The following is a 16414-nucleotide window of genomic DNA, read 5'->3' on the forward strand; positions in this document are numbered from 1 at the left end:
GCGCTCTCCACTTAGGAATTCTTAGCGGACAGTCTATCCGCATCCTCTGTAGGAGGACCATCCGGTGTCGTCCCCACGTTAGCCTCTGGCCCTAAGTCCGGCTCTGGAGTCCGGCTGGTGGAGGCATGGCCGGCAGGCTCTCCGGACACTATCCGGTGAGCGTTTTTTATGCCAGGAACCAAGGACATTATTATATTTTAAAGACGATAATCATGGAGCAGGTTTTTAAGCATACCTTTGTGACGGCATCTCAGTCCTGACCGCCTTCCTTTTGAGCCTACCCGGCTTCGGTGCCCCTTGTTGACGAGTCACCGCGGGTTCGGCACGGTGCCCCGATGGCCTTCCCTGTAAGATGCAATATGTGTGCAGTGGGTAAAGTGCAAAGAAGGGACCCTTCTCGGAAGTTGGGACTCTGGTTTTACTTACATGCGATGGAGGGAGTAGGCCTGGGTAATTGGTTATGATGGCCACCAAGGCACCATCATAGCTCAGTTGATAGAACGTCCTGTCAACGAGCTCCACAAACACGTCTGGATCCTCTTCGAGTCCGGGGTCGAGGGCCCGGTCAGGGTCCTCTGGCTGTGGAGAAGGGCTGTGGACCTCCGTCACAGCTTTTCGCAGCTCCTGCTATGAATTAGCAAGGTAAATATTTATGATGAAAAGTACGGGAATGACTGGAGTAAAGGATAGCAGCTCACCCAGCTTGGAGGGTTATACATGGAGAATCCATCCCGTGGCTTAATACGGGTGAACTCCTCTTCTTCTTCTTTGTACAAATCGAACAGATTTTTTGCCAGAGCCGCGGCAGAGTCCGGACTTTTACGACCACAGTGGGTGGCATCGTCTTCTCCATTGAAATGCCACATGGGTTTCCCCGATACTGATGTGGTCGCATCCCCCCGCATTATACAAATTGACATAACCTCGATTATAGTCAGTCCTGATTTGGCCAATGTATTTATCCTGCCCATCAGGTAAAAGACCTCTCTGTTGTCTTCCTCCTGGGGGCTCCAAGGGCGCCAGCTGTGGCGTTTCTTCAACGGGGCATTTACAAACTCAGGAAGGCCCATCCGAATAGGGTCCGGAAGGGGGACGTCCTCCATGTAAAACCACTCCAAAGGCCAATCTTCGGATGTATTCTTCGGAATACTGGACAGGTATCCGGTCCCGGCGATGCGCCATATTTCGTCTCCGCCCACTTGATATATCGACCCCTCCTGAGTACGGGGTACGAGGCAGAATAGCCTCTTCCATAGCTCGAAATGAGCTTCGCAGCCCAGAAATAGCTCGCAGAAGGCAACGTAGCCTGCGATGTGTAGTATGGAGGCAGGAGTGAAGTTATGCAGCTGGAGGCCGTAGAACTCCAGGAGCCCATGGAGGAGCGGATGGATTGGAAATCCAAGTCCCCTCAGCAAGTAAGGGACAAGGCGTACTCGCTCCCCCTTGGACTGGTTGGGAAAACTCTCGGCTTGCTCCCCGCCATTGTAAGTGGCTAGTCCGGCTCGGACGGGGACCATGTACGCAGCCGGGAGAACTCCCTGGGTCTGCAACTCTACCAATCGGCTATGGGGAACGGAACACTTCTCCTAATCGCCTGGCTTAGTGCTACGAGAGCAAGAGGAGGAGCCGCGTCGGCCGGCCATGATGGGATGGATTTTTCCAGGCGTGCTCTGATGGATACTTGCTGGGGGAAGATGGTGCGATTTGGATCTGAGGATCCCCGTCTCTTTAAATAGACGATTTACTTACATGGTCAGGGTGGCAACTATAAAAATGCCCCGACTTCTCGCATTCGCTCGACGCGTGGAGGTAGCCATTATTAAGGCACATAAGCCGAGGAGTGCAACATTAATGGGAAGCCGGACACTACTCGTTACAATAGATACTCTGTATTTGGAGAAGACCCCGCCTTGCAATGTTGAAGACAATTTGCGCGCCGGACTTATCGTCATTGAAGCCTGGTTCAGGGGCTACTGAGGGAGTCCTGGATTAGGGGGGGTCCTCGGACAGCCGAACTATATACTTTGGCCGGACTGTTGGACTATGAAGATACAAGATTGAAGACTTCGCCTTGTGTCCGGGTGGGACTCTCCTTTGCATGGAAGGCAAGCTTGGTAATTCGGATATGCAGATCTCCTTCTCTGTAACCGACTCTGTGTAACCCTAGCCCCCTCCCATGTCTATATAAACTGGAGGGTTTTGTCCGTAGGACAACGGCAATCATAATCATAAGCTAGCTTCTAGGGTTTAGCCTCTACGATCTCGTGGTAGATCAACTCTTGTAATACTCATATCATCAAGATCAATCAAGCAGGAAGTACGGTATTACCTCCATCGAGAGGGCCCGAACCTGGGTAAACATCATGTCTCCCGCCTCCTGTTACCATTAGCCTTAGACGCACAGTTCGGGACCCCCTACACGAGATCCGCCAGTTTTGACACCGACACACGGTGTCGAAGGTTTTTGTAATGTCAAGCTTAAGTATCACCGCCTCTCGCCTCGCCGCGTGAAGCTTCCTTGCCAACCCTTGCACCATCATGTAATTGTCGTGTAACCATCTACCTTTTATGAAAGCACCTTGGTGTGTTCCGACCAACTCTGGGATGTACGGGGCCACACGTGTTGCCAACACCTTTACAACAAGCTTCGGGAAACTATGAATCAAGCTTATGGGCCAGAACTCACGGATCTCAACCGCTGCTGGCGTCTTGGGCAGGAGAGTAATAAGATCCTGATTAATGGATGTGGGGCTGCGGAAATCCATCCTGCCAAAAGCATGGAAGGCTGCCATGACATCATCTTTTATGATCGGCCAGCAAGGTATCAAGCATTGCAAGACAAAATAATTTCGGAATGGAACACATTTATTAGCTTGTAATGCAAAAAATATGTTCTTTTGGTTTCCTCCATGGTAATTTTGTATTATTTATTTACTTCACAACAGAAAGTTTCTTGGAATCTGTCAATATACAGCTTGGTGCCTACTTTATATTGCTCTGCATATATTATGGTATTATAATTTAATAATTTATATTGCTTCGATTCTAGGATCTGGACATACATATGCACGTACTGACATACTTTATTACATTCTTGCTTTGATTATTCTCTCCTTTTATGCCTACTTGTGGTCTAGACTTTGGAAGATCTGGTCCATTTTTTTAGCATCAGCGATGCAGATTACTGAGTTACTATTTGTTGTGTATTTGATTATTTGTAGGATGTCCGAGACAAATGCAACATCAGCATTGCAGGAATAGAATGTCCTTAAGAGAAAGTCTGATGATGTGGGATGGGAGTATGGGAGTCTAGTTGATGCTTCCAACAAGGATAAAGTGAAGTGTATGTTCTGTTACCACGTGAGCAGTGGAGGTGTTTATCGAGACAAGCAGCATGTAGCTCATCTTGGTAATGATGTGCTCAAATGCAAGAAAAACTCTCAGGAAGCTAAAGATAGGTGCAGGAAATTTCTTGAGGATGCATCTAATAAGAGGAGGGAAAAGACTGCCCCTGAGCAAGAGCTTAGACAAAGTGTGAGCATTTCTCGCGTTGGAGATGACGAAGCTACTTGTATCGGAAGCGCGGAGCCTCACAAGTTAGGTCCCATTGACAACTGGGCACGGCCTATTGATCCTAAATTGACTCAAGCTAAAGCCTTGCATCAACAGAGGATAAACAAGGAACTTTGGAAAAGGAGAACACATGAAGTGCAACAATATGTGGCTAGATGGGTGTACAATCATGGTAATTAAATATTTATTTTTACCCACACTGCCATTTATTACTTACTTCTTTGCAATGTTTGACCGTTGGTTGCCTTGTCACTTACTTATATTGTTTGTATTGCATTTGTAGCTATACCATTCAATGCTTGTGACAACAACGATTTCAAATTAATGTGTGAATCCATTGGGATGTTTGGCCTTGGATTTGAGCCGTCGTGGTATAGTAATATACTTGTAGTAGCTAAGACCCATAAGGACCCAAATGTGAGTGTTTATCTAGTCAAGCAAGTGAACTTGTATTGTTGTTATTGTTTATAGGTATATGTGTTTGTCAGCAGCTTCAAACAAATCGAACAAAAGAATGTTAGGAATATGTGATCTGTACTTGCGCTTTAATATGATGCGATGCAATGTGTGTGGTCCATGTGTGTGGGGGGGGGGAGAGTCTTCGCCTTTTCTCTCTTGTGAAGAAGTGGAGATGACACACGAGTTGAGTTCAGTCACGTAGGCACACTTTGCCTCAGCGGTGAAATTTTAGTCATTCAAATAGTTCTTAAATCTAGTGCAATTTAAGATATTCAAATCAGTGGTCACGCGGGATCCCTTGAGACTTTTCGGTGGTCACCCATCGTAATGCTTGGGTAGTCGATCCAATTTCCCCCTCCGTTGTGACTTCCTGCTTGATGGTCCGACTAGCCTTCAGTTGTGCTCCCTCGTTAGCCGACCATGATAGCCATCATCAACCCTCATACTCTTATTGTTGTGTGCATCGGAGGCCAGGGGTGATCCTTCTTTTCTAAGAAAAAAATACCCTCCCACACTTACCATAATTTGCCAATTCCTTGCAACAACATAATTGCCAATTCTTAAAACAGTTAATGTGAGTATGCAGATCGTAACACCTTTTGGTCTTGATTTTTCATAGCTGGTGTAGAAGATGATGGAGTAGTCCAAGGAGAACGTCAACACCAAGAAGGGTGGCGCCCTGTCTCGGCGCTCCGGTAGCCGCATCTTGTGAATGTATGGTGCCTTGGCAGCACCCTATCTATCCAGCACGAGACGAACTATATATCAACTCTGTATCTATCTATCTATAGCTCATACATTTTTCATCAATCACATTAATTTAATAGCTATCTAATGCTTTAATTAATGCTTATCTCTTGCTGCGGCAGACTATAAATAGGGTGGCGCGGCGCATAAGACTGAAGCACACACCACAAGCAAGAGGGTACATAGAGACCATAGTGGAGAGATAGGATGACGTCAGAGATGAGAAAGGACATGAAGTTCTCCGAGGAAGAAGTCACCACATGCCCGCGCATTCTCGAAGGTGAGGAGCAGACGGTTGAACCGACGCTGCGGTCTTCAATCTTCGCGCTGACGCTGGATGATCTGCAATACTCGATGTGCGAGGTGGGGTGCAATTTTGGGTCCATGAACATTGACGAGTTCATGAGCAACATAAGGAATGTCGAGGAGTTCCAAGCGGCTACCGGCGGTGGCTTGGTGGGCATGGATGAGGCTCCTGTGGTTGGTGCTGGTGGAAGCGGAGGTGGTGAGGATGCAGGAGGAATTGGCCTATGCTGGCAGTGGTCCTTCTCCCTGCCTCTCTCGCTGTGTTGGAAGATGGTAGACGAGCAGCGGCCTAAGATCAACAGGGATCCCCAACCGGTGCATGCCCAGCCTTAGGCCGCGCGTCCCTCATCGTAGCTTCCTATCCAGCCAATGGTGGGGAATGTTAGAAAGTCTTTTTGCGCGGTGATGCTACCTAGCGGCAACAAATCCGCCATTGATTGCTCACGTCAAGATGCGTGTAGGTGGGACCACTTTATTCTCATTTTCTGCTATACACTAGACAACATCATCAAAATATAGCTAGTGGTCCCCATTATTTGTCTCTCCCTCTCTCTCTCTCTCTCTCTCTCTCTGGTTAAACTCAACATTTTATTTCACCTTTACTAAATTAAATCGTCCCTATCTTTTAAACCATAAGTACCTATTTGAATTTTTTTATATTTGAACTCCCCGCGCCAAGGCCTTTTAGACAAGACCGATCTTAAATACATTCGAACACATTTAAATTTCAACATTTCACATTCCATATGTGAACCAAAACTATATAACTAGAAATTTTTTAATACACTATTTGCATAGAAATATGTAAAACCATCATATTATACTAGAAACCAATGACTTTTTGAAATGAGTTAACATTTTATTTGAAAAACATGCAATTGAAATATATGTGATTTTCTTGAAACAGACCTGTGAAATGTAACATGTAGGTTCTGAATTGTGAAATAATCCCTCCGTCCCAAAATAATTGATTCAACTTTACAGTAACTTAGTACTAAAGTCAGTACAAAGTTGCGTCACTTATTTTGGGACAAAGGGAGTAGTAACCACCAAATGTGAAATTGATTTTTTGAAAGAGTGTAATATGTTTTTTTTCAAAAATGTGTAACTAAAATAGATGTGATTTTTGTGAAACATGACAGTGAAATGTAAAAATGTAGGTTCTTAATTGTGAAATACTAACAACAAAATGTGAAATTATAATGTATAAATGTGAAAATAATTATTTCAAAAGAGTGAAATATGTTTTTTAAAAATGTGTAACTAAAATATATATGATTTTTGTGAAACATGTTAGTGAAATTTAAAAAGTAGGTTCTGCATTGTGAAAATATTAACCACAAATGTGAAATTACGATGTATAAATATGAAACTGATTATTTCAAAAGAGTGAAATAAGTTTTTTCAAACATATGTAATTGAAATATATGTGATTTTCCTGAACCAAGCCAGTCTGAAGTGAAATGTAGGTTCTGAAAGATGAAAGAGTAACTACAGAAAGTGAAATTCTATTGTGTCGTTTGAACATGTGTAATAGTTTATTTCAAAAGAGTGAAATATGTTATTTGAAAAATGTGCAATTTACTTAGGTGTTTTTTTGTGACGCAAGCCCGTGAAAATTGAAATGTAGGTTCTGAATTGTGCAATAGCCACTACAGAAAGTGAAATTGTAGTGTATCATTGTGAAATAGATTATTTTGACATGTGAAATATATGTTCAAATTTAAATATGGTTAAAAATATTCAAGTTTGATTTCATTTTAAAGGTTTTGGCGCACAGAGTTCAAATATAAAAATGTTTCACAAATGAATATACGATTTACAAGATATGGATGTTTTAAATGAAGAAATGGTAGGATTTATTGTGTGGGAGAAGAAAAAATGATTGTGCCACACTGTCATGCATCCATGTGAAGTACATTAGTGGGGGCCAATTGTTGAAGAGTGAGAGCGGAAATACGAAGATGGGAAATCCAGAAAAGAAATGTAATACAAAGATACTTGGCCCACATAGTGTTAGATGGCGGCTCCCTATTGGACACCACCTTGCTAGTAGGTAGCGCAACCGCACAATTTTGCATTTCGTGGGGAATGGTGGTTCGGTTGCGGCCAACGACCCTCAGGGGATGCTCGGAGAGACAACGTTGTAGCAGCGTGGTCCATGGATCTTGCGCCGGTGGACAAGCGCCTGTGCTGGCCGTCATGGTCCATGGACAGATGAACCAAGCGCAGCAGGGGCAGCAACCTTGCCCAATGATGTACCCGATGGCACTGGCCAACGACATGTTCTCTGTGATGGGGGACATTATGGGGTTCGGCCCCAACGGGTACGCAGAGATGGTTGTGGTGCCTCTGCCACCACCTCCTCAAGGTGGGGTGGGTATTGTGAGCCCCGGGTCATCGGACGGGTGGAGCGCCATGATGCAGGCTGACATGACGAACTACATGGGCGACGGAGCGATGTTGGAGAACATCGATGCTCTGGAGGATTAGTCCTCCAAGAGGAGCATCGAGCATCGCCACCGCCACGTGATCAAGAATCACGAGTCAGCCGCACGATCGCGTGGTAGGAACAGGTACTTACATTGCTGCCAAAATTGTTGGTTTTTATGCAATGCCATTTCTGTAATAGTGGTAACAAGGTCGGTGACACATACACACTGCCTCTTTGATAATCCTACATGCTTATATTGTGGAGCTTGAAGCTGAACTGAGCTACCTCAAGGAGGAGAAGGCTTGTCTGAAAGCTGAGGAGGTAGGAAGCTGTTTACCAGTGAAAACCATGAGAAAAATTAGTTTTCTTATTATTTTCAGTTCTTATTGTTACTAAACTCTATCATTGTTTTGTTGCAGAAGACAATTTTGTTGACCAAGAAAAAAGTGTTACGTACATTTTCCCACCATCGCGTGGCAATCCTCCTATACTTGCCAACTGCTTGTAACAACCTAATTGCTAAGTTTAACACTGTTAATGTGTGCGTGCTGATAAAACTACCTTGTGTTCTTGATTTTTTTTTTGTTACAACTGGGGGAGAAGATGATGGAACAGTCCAAGGAGAAAGTGACCATCAAGAAAGGTGGAGCCCTATCACGGTGGAATAGAAGCTGCATCTTGTGAACGGTGACCCGCCATTCAGCTTCCACAGCCATGCTAGCATGAGGATGAGAATGAATTGTGGTGTTGATAATAGTTACCTTTCCTTTTCGGAGCGGGCCAGGTGGTATAGTAATATACTAGTGGAAGCTAAAACCATAAGGACCCAAATGTGAGTGTTTATCTAGTCAAGCAAGTGACCTTGTGTTGTTGTTACTGTTTATATGTAGATGTGTTTTTCACAAGCTTCAAACAAATGGAACAAAAGAAAGTTAGGAATATGTTGATATGTACTTGCGCTTTAATATAATGCGATGCAATGTGTGTGGTCCATGTGTGTGTGTATGGGAGTCTTCGCCTTTCCTCTCTTGTGAAGAAGTGGAGATGACACACGAGTTGAGTTTAGTCACGTAGGCACACTTTTCCGCGTCGGTGAAATTTTAGTCATTGAAATAGTTCTTAAATCTAGTGAAATTTGAGCTATTAAAATCAGTGGTCACGCGGGATCCCTTGAGATTTGTCGGCGGTCAACCATCGTAATGCTTGAGTAGTCGATCCACTTTCCTCCTCTGTCGTGACTTCCTGCTTAATGGTCTGACTAGCCTTCAGTTGCGCTCCCTCGCTGGACAACCATTATAGCCATCATCATCCCTCATACTCATATGGCCGTGTGCATTAGAGTCCAGGGATGATCCTTCTTTTCTAAGAACAAAAAACCCTCCCACACTTACTATAATTTGCTAGTTGCTTGCAGCAACATAAATGCCAAGTATTAAAACAGTTAATGTAAACGTGCTGATGGTAACACCTTTTGGTCTAGATTTTTTATAGCTGGTGGATAAGATGATGGAATAGTCCAGGGAGAACGTCAACACCAAGAAGGGTGGCACCCTGTTGCAGCACTGCGGTAGCTACATGTTGTGAACGTTTGGCGCTTTGGCAACACCCTATCTATCCAGTACGAGAGAAATTGTCTACTATGTATCTATCTATTGATAGCTCACCTTTTTCATCAATCACGTGAATTTAATAGCTATATGATGCTTTAACTTATGCTTATCTCTTGCATGCGACAGGCTATAAATAGGGTGTCGCGGCGCACAAGACTGAACCACACACCACAAGCGAACGCACATAGAGACCATAGTGTAGAGAAAGGATGGCATCAGAGATGAGCAAGGACGTGAAGTTATGCAAGGAAAGAGTCACCTCACACCCGTGCATTCTCGAAGGTGAGGAGCAGACGGTTGTGCTGATGCCGCAGTCTTCGATCTTCGCGCTGACGCTGGACGAGCTGCATTACTCAGTGTGCGAGGCGGGCACAATTTTGGGTACATGAACATGGACGAGTTCATGAGCAACATATGGAATGTCGAGGATTTCCAAGCGGCTACCGGCGGTGGCTTGGTGGGCATGGAGGAGGCTCCTATGGTGGGTGCTGGTGGAAGTGGAGGTGGAGGGGATGCATGAGGAAGGGGCCTATGCCAGCAGGAGTCCTTCTCCTTGCCTCCCCTGCTGTGCCGGAAGATAGTGGAGGGGGTATGGGCTGACATCAACAGGGAGCCCCGCCCGGTGCATGCCCAGCCTCAGGTCATGCGTCCCTCACCGCAGCTTCCTGTCCATCCGACGGTGGGGAATGGCATAAAGTCTTTTTGCGCGGTGATGCTACCTAGCGGCGACAAATCCGCCATTGATTGCTCGCATCAAGATGCGTGGAGGTGGGACCACTTTATTCTCCTTTTCTGCTATACACTAGTACACGTTATCAAACTATAGCTAGTAGTCCCCATTATTTGTCTTTGGCATGGATGTATGGCAGAAATATGACAGTGCTCTCTCTAGTTAAATCCAACCTTTTATTTCACATTTACTAAATTAAATTGTCCCTATCTTTTAAACCATAAGTTCCTATTTGAATTTTTATATATATTTGAACTCCTGGCGCCAAGGCCTTTTAAACAAGACCGATCTTGAATACATTCGAACATATTTAAATTTGAACATTTCACATTCCGTATGTGAACCAAACCTATATAACTAGAAAAAAATTTAAACACTATTTCCACAGAAATATGTAAAACCATCAAGAAACCTACAACTTCTTGAAATGTGTAACCGTTTATTTCAAAAGAGTGAAAATGTTTTTTTTAAACATGCAATTGAAATATATGTGATTTTTGTGAAACAGACCTGTGGAATGTAACATGTAGGTTCTGAATTGTGAAATAATCCCTCCTTCCCAAAATAAGTAACTCAACTTTACCCTAACTTAGTACTAAAGTTAGTGCAAAGTTGCACCACTTATTTTGGGACGAAGGGAGTAGTAACCATAAAATGTGAAATTGATTTTTTGAAAGAGTGGAATATGTTTTTTTTTCAAAAATGTGTAACTAAAATAGATGTGATTTTTTTGAAACATAGCAATGAAATGTAAAAATGTAGGTTCTGTATTGTGAAATACTAACCACAAAATGTGAAATTATGATGTATAAATGTGAAACTGATTATTTCAAAATAGTGAAATATTTTTAAAAAAAATGTGTAACTAAAATATATGTGATTTTTGTGAAACACGCTAGTGTAATGTAAAAGTAGGTTCTGAATTGTGAAAATATTAACCACAAATGTGAAATTACAATGTATAAATGTGAGACTGATTATTTCAAAGGAGTGAAATAAGTTTTTTCAGACATATCTAATTGAAATATATGTTATTTTCCTGAACCAAGCCAGTCTGAAGTGAAATGTAGGTTGTGAATTATGATAGAGTAACTACAGAAAGTGAATTCTAGTGTGTCGTTTGTGAAACTGATTGTTTGAACATGTGTAATAGTTTATTTCAAAAGTGTGAAATAAGTTATTTGAAAAATGTGCAATTTAATTAGGTGTTTTTTTAAGCAAGCCCGTGAAAAGTGAAATGTAGGTTCTGAATTGTGCAATAGCCACTACGGAAAGTGAAATTGTAGTGGATCATTGTGAAATATATGTTCTAATTTAAATATGGTTGAAAAATTCAAGTTTGATCTCATTTTAAAGGTTTTGGCTCGCGGAGTTTAATTTTTTTTCACAAATGAATATATGGTTTAAAAGATATGGATGTTTTAAATTAGCTAAGGAGGAAGAAATGGTTGGATTTTTTTATTGTGTGGGAGAATAAAAAGTGATTGTGCCGCACTGTCATGCATGCATGTGAACTACATTAGTGGGGGGCAATTGTTGAAGAGTGAGAGTGGAAATACGAAGATGGGAAATCCAGAAAAAAAAATAATACAATGTTACTTGGCACACATAGTGTTAGAAGGTGGCTCCCTATTGGACACCAACTTGCTAGTAGGTAGCGCAACCACGCAAATTTACATTTCGTGGGGAACCGCGGTTCGTTTGCGAGCAACGACTGGCAGGGGACGGTCAGAGAGACGACACTGTAGCAGTTCCTTGTCAAGGCCAGCGTGGTCCGGGGATCTTGCGTCGGTCGGCATGGTCCATGGACGGATGAACCACGCGCGGTAGGGGCAGTAGCATGGCCCAATGATGTACCCAAATGGCACCGGTCAACGTCATTTTCTCGGTGATGGGCGATGACATGGGGTTCATCCACAATGGGTACGCAGGGATGGTTGTGGTGCTTCCGCCACCACCTCCTCAAGATGGGGTGGGCATCGTGAGCCCCGGGTTGTCGGATGGGAGGAGCGCCATGACGCAGGTTGACATGACGAACTACATGGGCGACGGAGCAATGATGGAGAACAGCTACGCCTCGGAGGATAAGTCCTCCAAGAGGAGCATCAAGAATCATGAGTCAGTCGAACGATCGCATGCTAGGAACAGGTACTTACATTGCTGCCAAAATTGTTGGTTTTTATGCAATACCATTTCTGCAATAGTGGTAACAAGGTCGGTGACACGTACACACTCCATCTTTGATAATCCTACAAGCTTATACTGTGGAGCTTGAAGCTGAACTGAACTACGTCAAGGAGGAGAAAGCTCGTCTGAAAGCTGAGGAGGTAGGGAGCTGTTGACCAGTGAAAACCATGAGAAAATTTAGTTTTCTTCTTCTTTTCAGTTCTTACCGTTACTAAACTCTATCATTGTTTTGTTGCAGAAGACAATTTTGTTGACCAAGAAAAAAATGTTACGTACATTTTCCCACCATCGCATGGAAATACTCCTACACTTGCCATCTTCTTTTAACAATCTAATTGCTAAGTTTAACACAGTTAATGTGTGCGTGCTGATAAAACCACCTTGTGTTCTTGATATTTGTTTCTAACAACTGGTGGAGAAGATGATGGAATAGTCCAAGGAGAAAGTGAACATCAAGAAAGGTGGAGCCCTATCATGGTGCAACAGAAGATGCATCTCGTGAACGGTGAGCCGCCATTCAGCTTCCATAGCCATGCTAGCATGAGGATGAGAATGAATTGTGGTGTTGATAACAATTACCTTTCCTTTTCGGAGTGGGGTGGTATAGTAATATACTAGTAGTAGCTAAAACCCAGAAGGACCCAAATGTGAGTGTTTATCTAGTCAAGCAAGTAAACTTGTGTTGTTGTTACTATTTATAGGTATATGTGTTTGTGAGAAGCTTCAAACAAATGGAACAAAAGAAAGTTAGCAATATGCTGATGTGTACTCGCGCTTTAATATGATGTGATTGAGTTTGTGTGTGGTCCATGTGTGTGTGGGAGTCTTCGCCATTCCTCTCTTATGAAGAAGTGGAGATGACACACGAGTTGAGTTTAGTCACATAGACACACTTTTCCGCGTAGGTGAAATCTTAGTCATTCAAATAGTTCTTAAATCTAGTGAAATCTGAGCTATTCAAATCAGTGGTCACGCGGGATCCCTTGAGACTTGTCGGTGGTCAACCATCGTAATGCTTGGGTAGTCGATCCACTTTCCCCCTCCGTCGTGACTTGCTGCTTGATGGTCCGACTAGCATTCAGTTGTGCTCCCTCATTGGGAAACCATGATAGCCATCATCAACCCTGATACTCTTATGGATGTGTGCATCGGAGGCCGGCGGTGATCCTTCTTTTCTAAGAAAAAAAACCTCCCACACTTACCATAATTTGCCAATTGCTTGCAACAACATAATTGCCAAGTCTTAAAATAGTTAATGTGAGCGTGCTGATGGTAACACCTTTTGGTCTTGATTTTTTATAGCTGGTGGAGAAGATGATGGAATAGTCCAAGGAGAACGACAACACAAAGAAGGGTGGCGCCCTGTCGCGGCTCTGCGGTGGCTGCATCTTGTGAATTTTTGGTACTTTGGCAGCACCCTATCTATCCAGTACGAGACGAACTATGTACTATGTACCTATCTATCTATAGCTCACCTTTTTCATCAATCACATGAATTTAATAGCTATCTAATGCTTTAATTGATGCTTACCTCTTGCATGCGGCAGGCTATAAATAGGGTGGTGCGACGCACAAGACTGAACCACACATCACAAGCAAGAGCGTACATAGAGACCTTCTAGGATGTCATCAAAGATGAGCAAGGACATGAAGTTCTCCGAGGGAGAAGTCACCTCACACCCGCACATTCTCAAAGGTGAGGGGCAGACGGTTGCGCAGATGCTGCAGTCTTCGATCTTCGCATTGATGTTGGACGAGCAGCAATACTCGGTTTGTGAGATGGGCGCAATTTTGGATCCATGAACATGGATGAGCTTATGAGCAACATATGGAATGTCGAGGAGTTCCAATCGGCTACAAGCGATGGCTTGGTGGGCATGGAGGAGGCTCCTGTGGTGGGTGTTGGTGGAAGCGGAGGTGGCGTGGATGCAGGAGGAAGTGGCTAATGCTGGCAAGGGTCCTTCTCCTTGCCTCCCCCATTGTGCTGGAAGACGATGGAGGAGATGTGGGCTGAGATCAACTGGGATCCCCGACCGATGCATGCCCAGCCTCAGGTCGCGCATGCCTCACCGCAACTTCCTATCTAGTCAAAGGTGGGGAATGGCAGAAAGTCTTTTTGCGCGGTGATGCTACCTAGCGGCAACAAATCCACCGTTGATTGCTCGCGTTAAGATGCGTGCAGGTGGGACCACTTTATTCTCATTTTCTGCTATAAACTAGTATACATCATCAAAATATAGCTAGTGGTCCCCATTATTTATCTTTGGCATGGATGCATGGTAGAAATATGACAATGTGCTCTCTGTCTCTCTCTCCCTCTCTCTCTTGTTAAATCCAACCTTTTATTTCACCTTTACTAAATTAAATCGTCCCTATCTTTTAAACCATAAGTTCCCATTTTTTATGTACATATTTGAACTCCTAGCGCTAAGGCCTTTTAAACAAGACCAATCCTGAATACATTCGAACACATTTAAATTTCAACATTTCACATTCCATATGTGGAGCAAACCTATATAACTAGAAAAAAATTTGAATAACTATTTCCACAGAAATATGTAAAACCATCATATTTTTTTAGAAACATACAACTTTTTGAAATGTGTAACAGTTTATTTGAAAAGAGTGAAAATATTTTTTTTAAACATGCAACTGAAATATATGTGATTTTTGTGAAACACACTTGTGCAATGTAACATGTAGGTTTTGAATTGTGAAATATTCCCTCCGTCCCAAAATAAGTGACTCAACTTTACACTAAGTTAGTACTAAAGTCAGTACAAAGTTGCGTCAGTTATTTTGGGACGAAGGGAGTAGTAACAACAAAATGTGAAATTGATTTTTTTAAAGAGTGGAATATGTTTTTTTAAATGTGTAACTAAAATAAGTGTGATTTTTGTGAAACATGACAGCGAAATGTAAAAATGTAGGTTCCAAATTATGAAATACTAACCACAAAATGTGAAATTATAATGTATAAATGTGAAACTGATTATTTCAGAAGATTGAAATATGGTTTTAAAAAATGTGTAACTAAAATATATGTTATTTTTGTGAAACATGTTAGTGAAATGTAAAAAGTAGGTTCTGAATTGTGAAAAATATTAACCACAAATGTGAAATTACAATGTATAAATGTGAAACTGATTATTTCAAAAGAGTGAATAAGTTTTTTAAACATTCGTAATTGAAATATATGTGATTTTCCTGAACCAAACCAGTCTAAGTGACATGTAGGTTCTGAATTATGAAAGAGTAACTACAGAAAGTGAAATTCTATTGTGTCGTTCGTGAAACTGATTGTTTGAACATGTGTAATAGTTTATTTCAAAAGAGTGAAATATGTTATTTGAAAATTGTGCAATTTAATTAGGTGTTTCTTTGTGAAGGAAGCCCATGAAAAGTGAAATGTAGTTTCTGAATTGTGCAATAGCCACTGCAGGAAGTGAAATTGTAGCGTATCATTGTGAAATAGATTATTTTGACATGTCAAATATATGTTCAAATTTAAATATGGTTAAAAATATTCAAGTTTGATCTCATTTTAAAGGTTTTGGCGTAAGGAGTTCAAATATATAAAAAATCACAAATGAATATATGGTTTAAAAGATATGGATGTTTTAAATTAGCTAAGGAGAAAGAAATTGTTGGATTTATTGTGAGGGAGAAGAAAAAGTGATTCTGCCACACTGTCATGCATGCATGTGAAGTACACTAGTGGGGGCCAACTATTGAAGAGTGAGAGTGGAAATACGAAGATGGGAAATCCAGAAAAGAAATGTCATACAAAGATACTTGGCCCACATAGCGTTAGATGACAACTCCCTATTGGAAACCACCTTGCTGGTAGGTAGGGCAACAGCGCAATTCTACAATTCGTGGGGAATGGTGGTTCGGTTGCGGCCAACAACCGGTAGGGGACGCTCGGAGAGAGACGTTGTAGCAGTTCCTTGTCAAGGCCAGCGTCGTCAGAGGATTTGGCGTCGGTGGCCACACACCTGTGCCAGCCGGCATTTTCCATGGATAGATGAACTCCGTGCAGCAAGGGCATCTACCTGGCCCAATGATGTACCTGATGGCACCGACCAACGACATGTTCTCGGTGATGGGCGGCGACATGGGTTCATCCCCAACGGGTACGCGGGGATGGCTATGGTGCCTCCACCACCACCACCTCAAGGTGGGGTGGGTATCATGAGCCCTGGGTCATCGGACGGGAGGAGCACCATGATGCAGGCTGACATGGTGAACTACATGGGCAACAGAGCGATGAAGGAGAATTGTGACGCCCTGGGGGATCAGTCATCCAAGAGGAGCATCGAGCATCACCACCACCACATGATCAAGAATCATGAGTCAGCCGAATGA

The 16414-nt window shown here is 42.9% G+C and overlaps 3 pseudogenes; all 3 read left to right on the forward strand.

Annotated features, from left to right (window-relative positions):
- The first annotated feature begins 4986 nt into the window (after positions 1–4986).
- LOC119279759 lies at positions 4987–8203 on the forward strand (annotated as a pseudogene).
- A 1135-nt stretch (positions 8204–9338) lies between these two features.
- LOC119279760 lies at positions 9339–13441 on the forward strand (annotated as a pseudogene).
- A 228-nt stretch (positions 13442–13669) lies between these two features.
- Positions 13670–16414, forward strand: LOC119279761 (annotated as a pseudogene).

This window comes from Triticum dicoccoides, chromosome 3B, assembly GCF_002162155.2.
Source record: "Triticum dicoccoides isolate Atlit2015 ecotype Zavitan chromosome 3B, WEW_v2.0, whole genome shotgun sequence".
Classification (NCBI taxonomy): Eukaryota; Viridiplantae; Streptophyta; class Magnoliopsida; order Poales; family Poaceae; genus Triticum; species Triticum dicoccoides.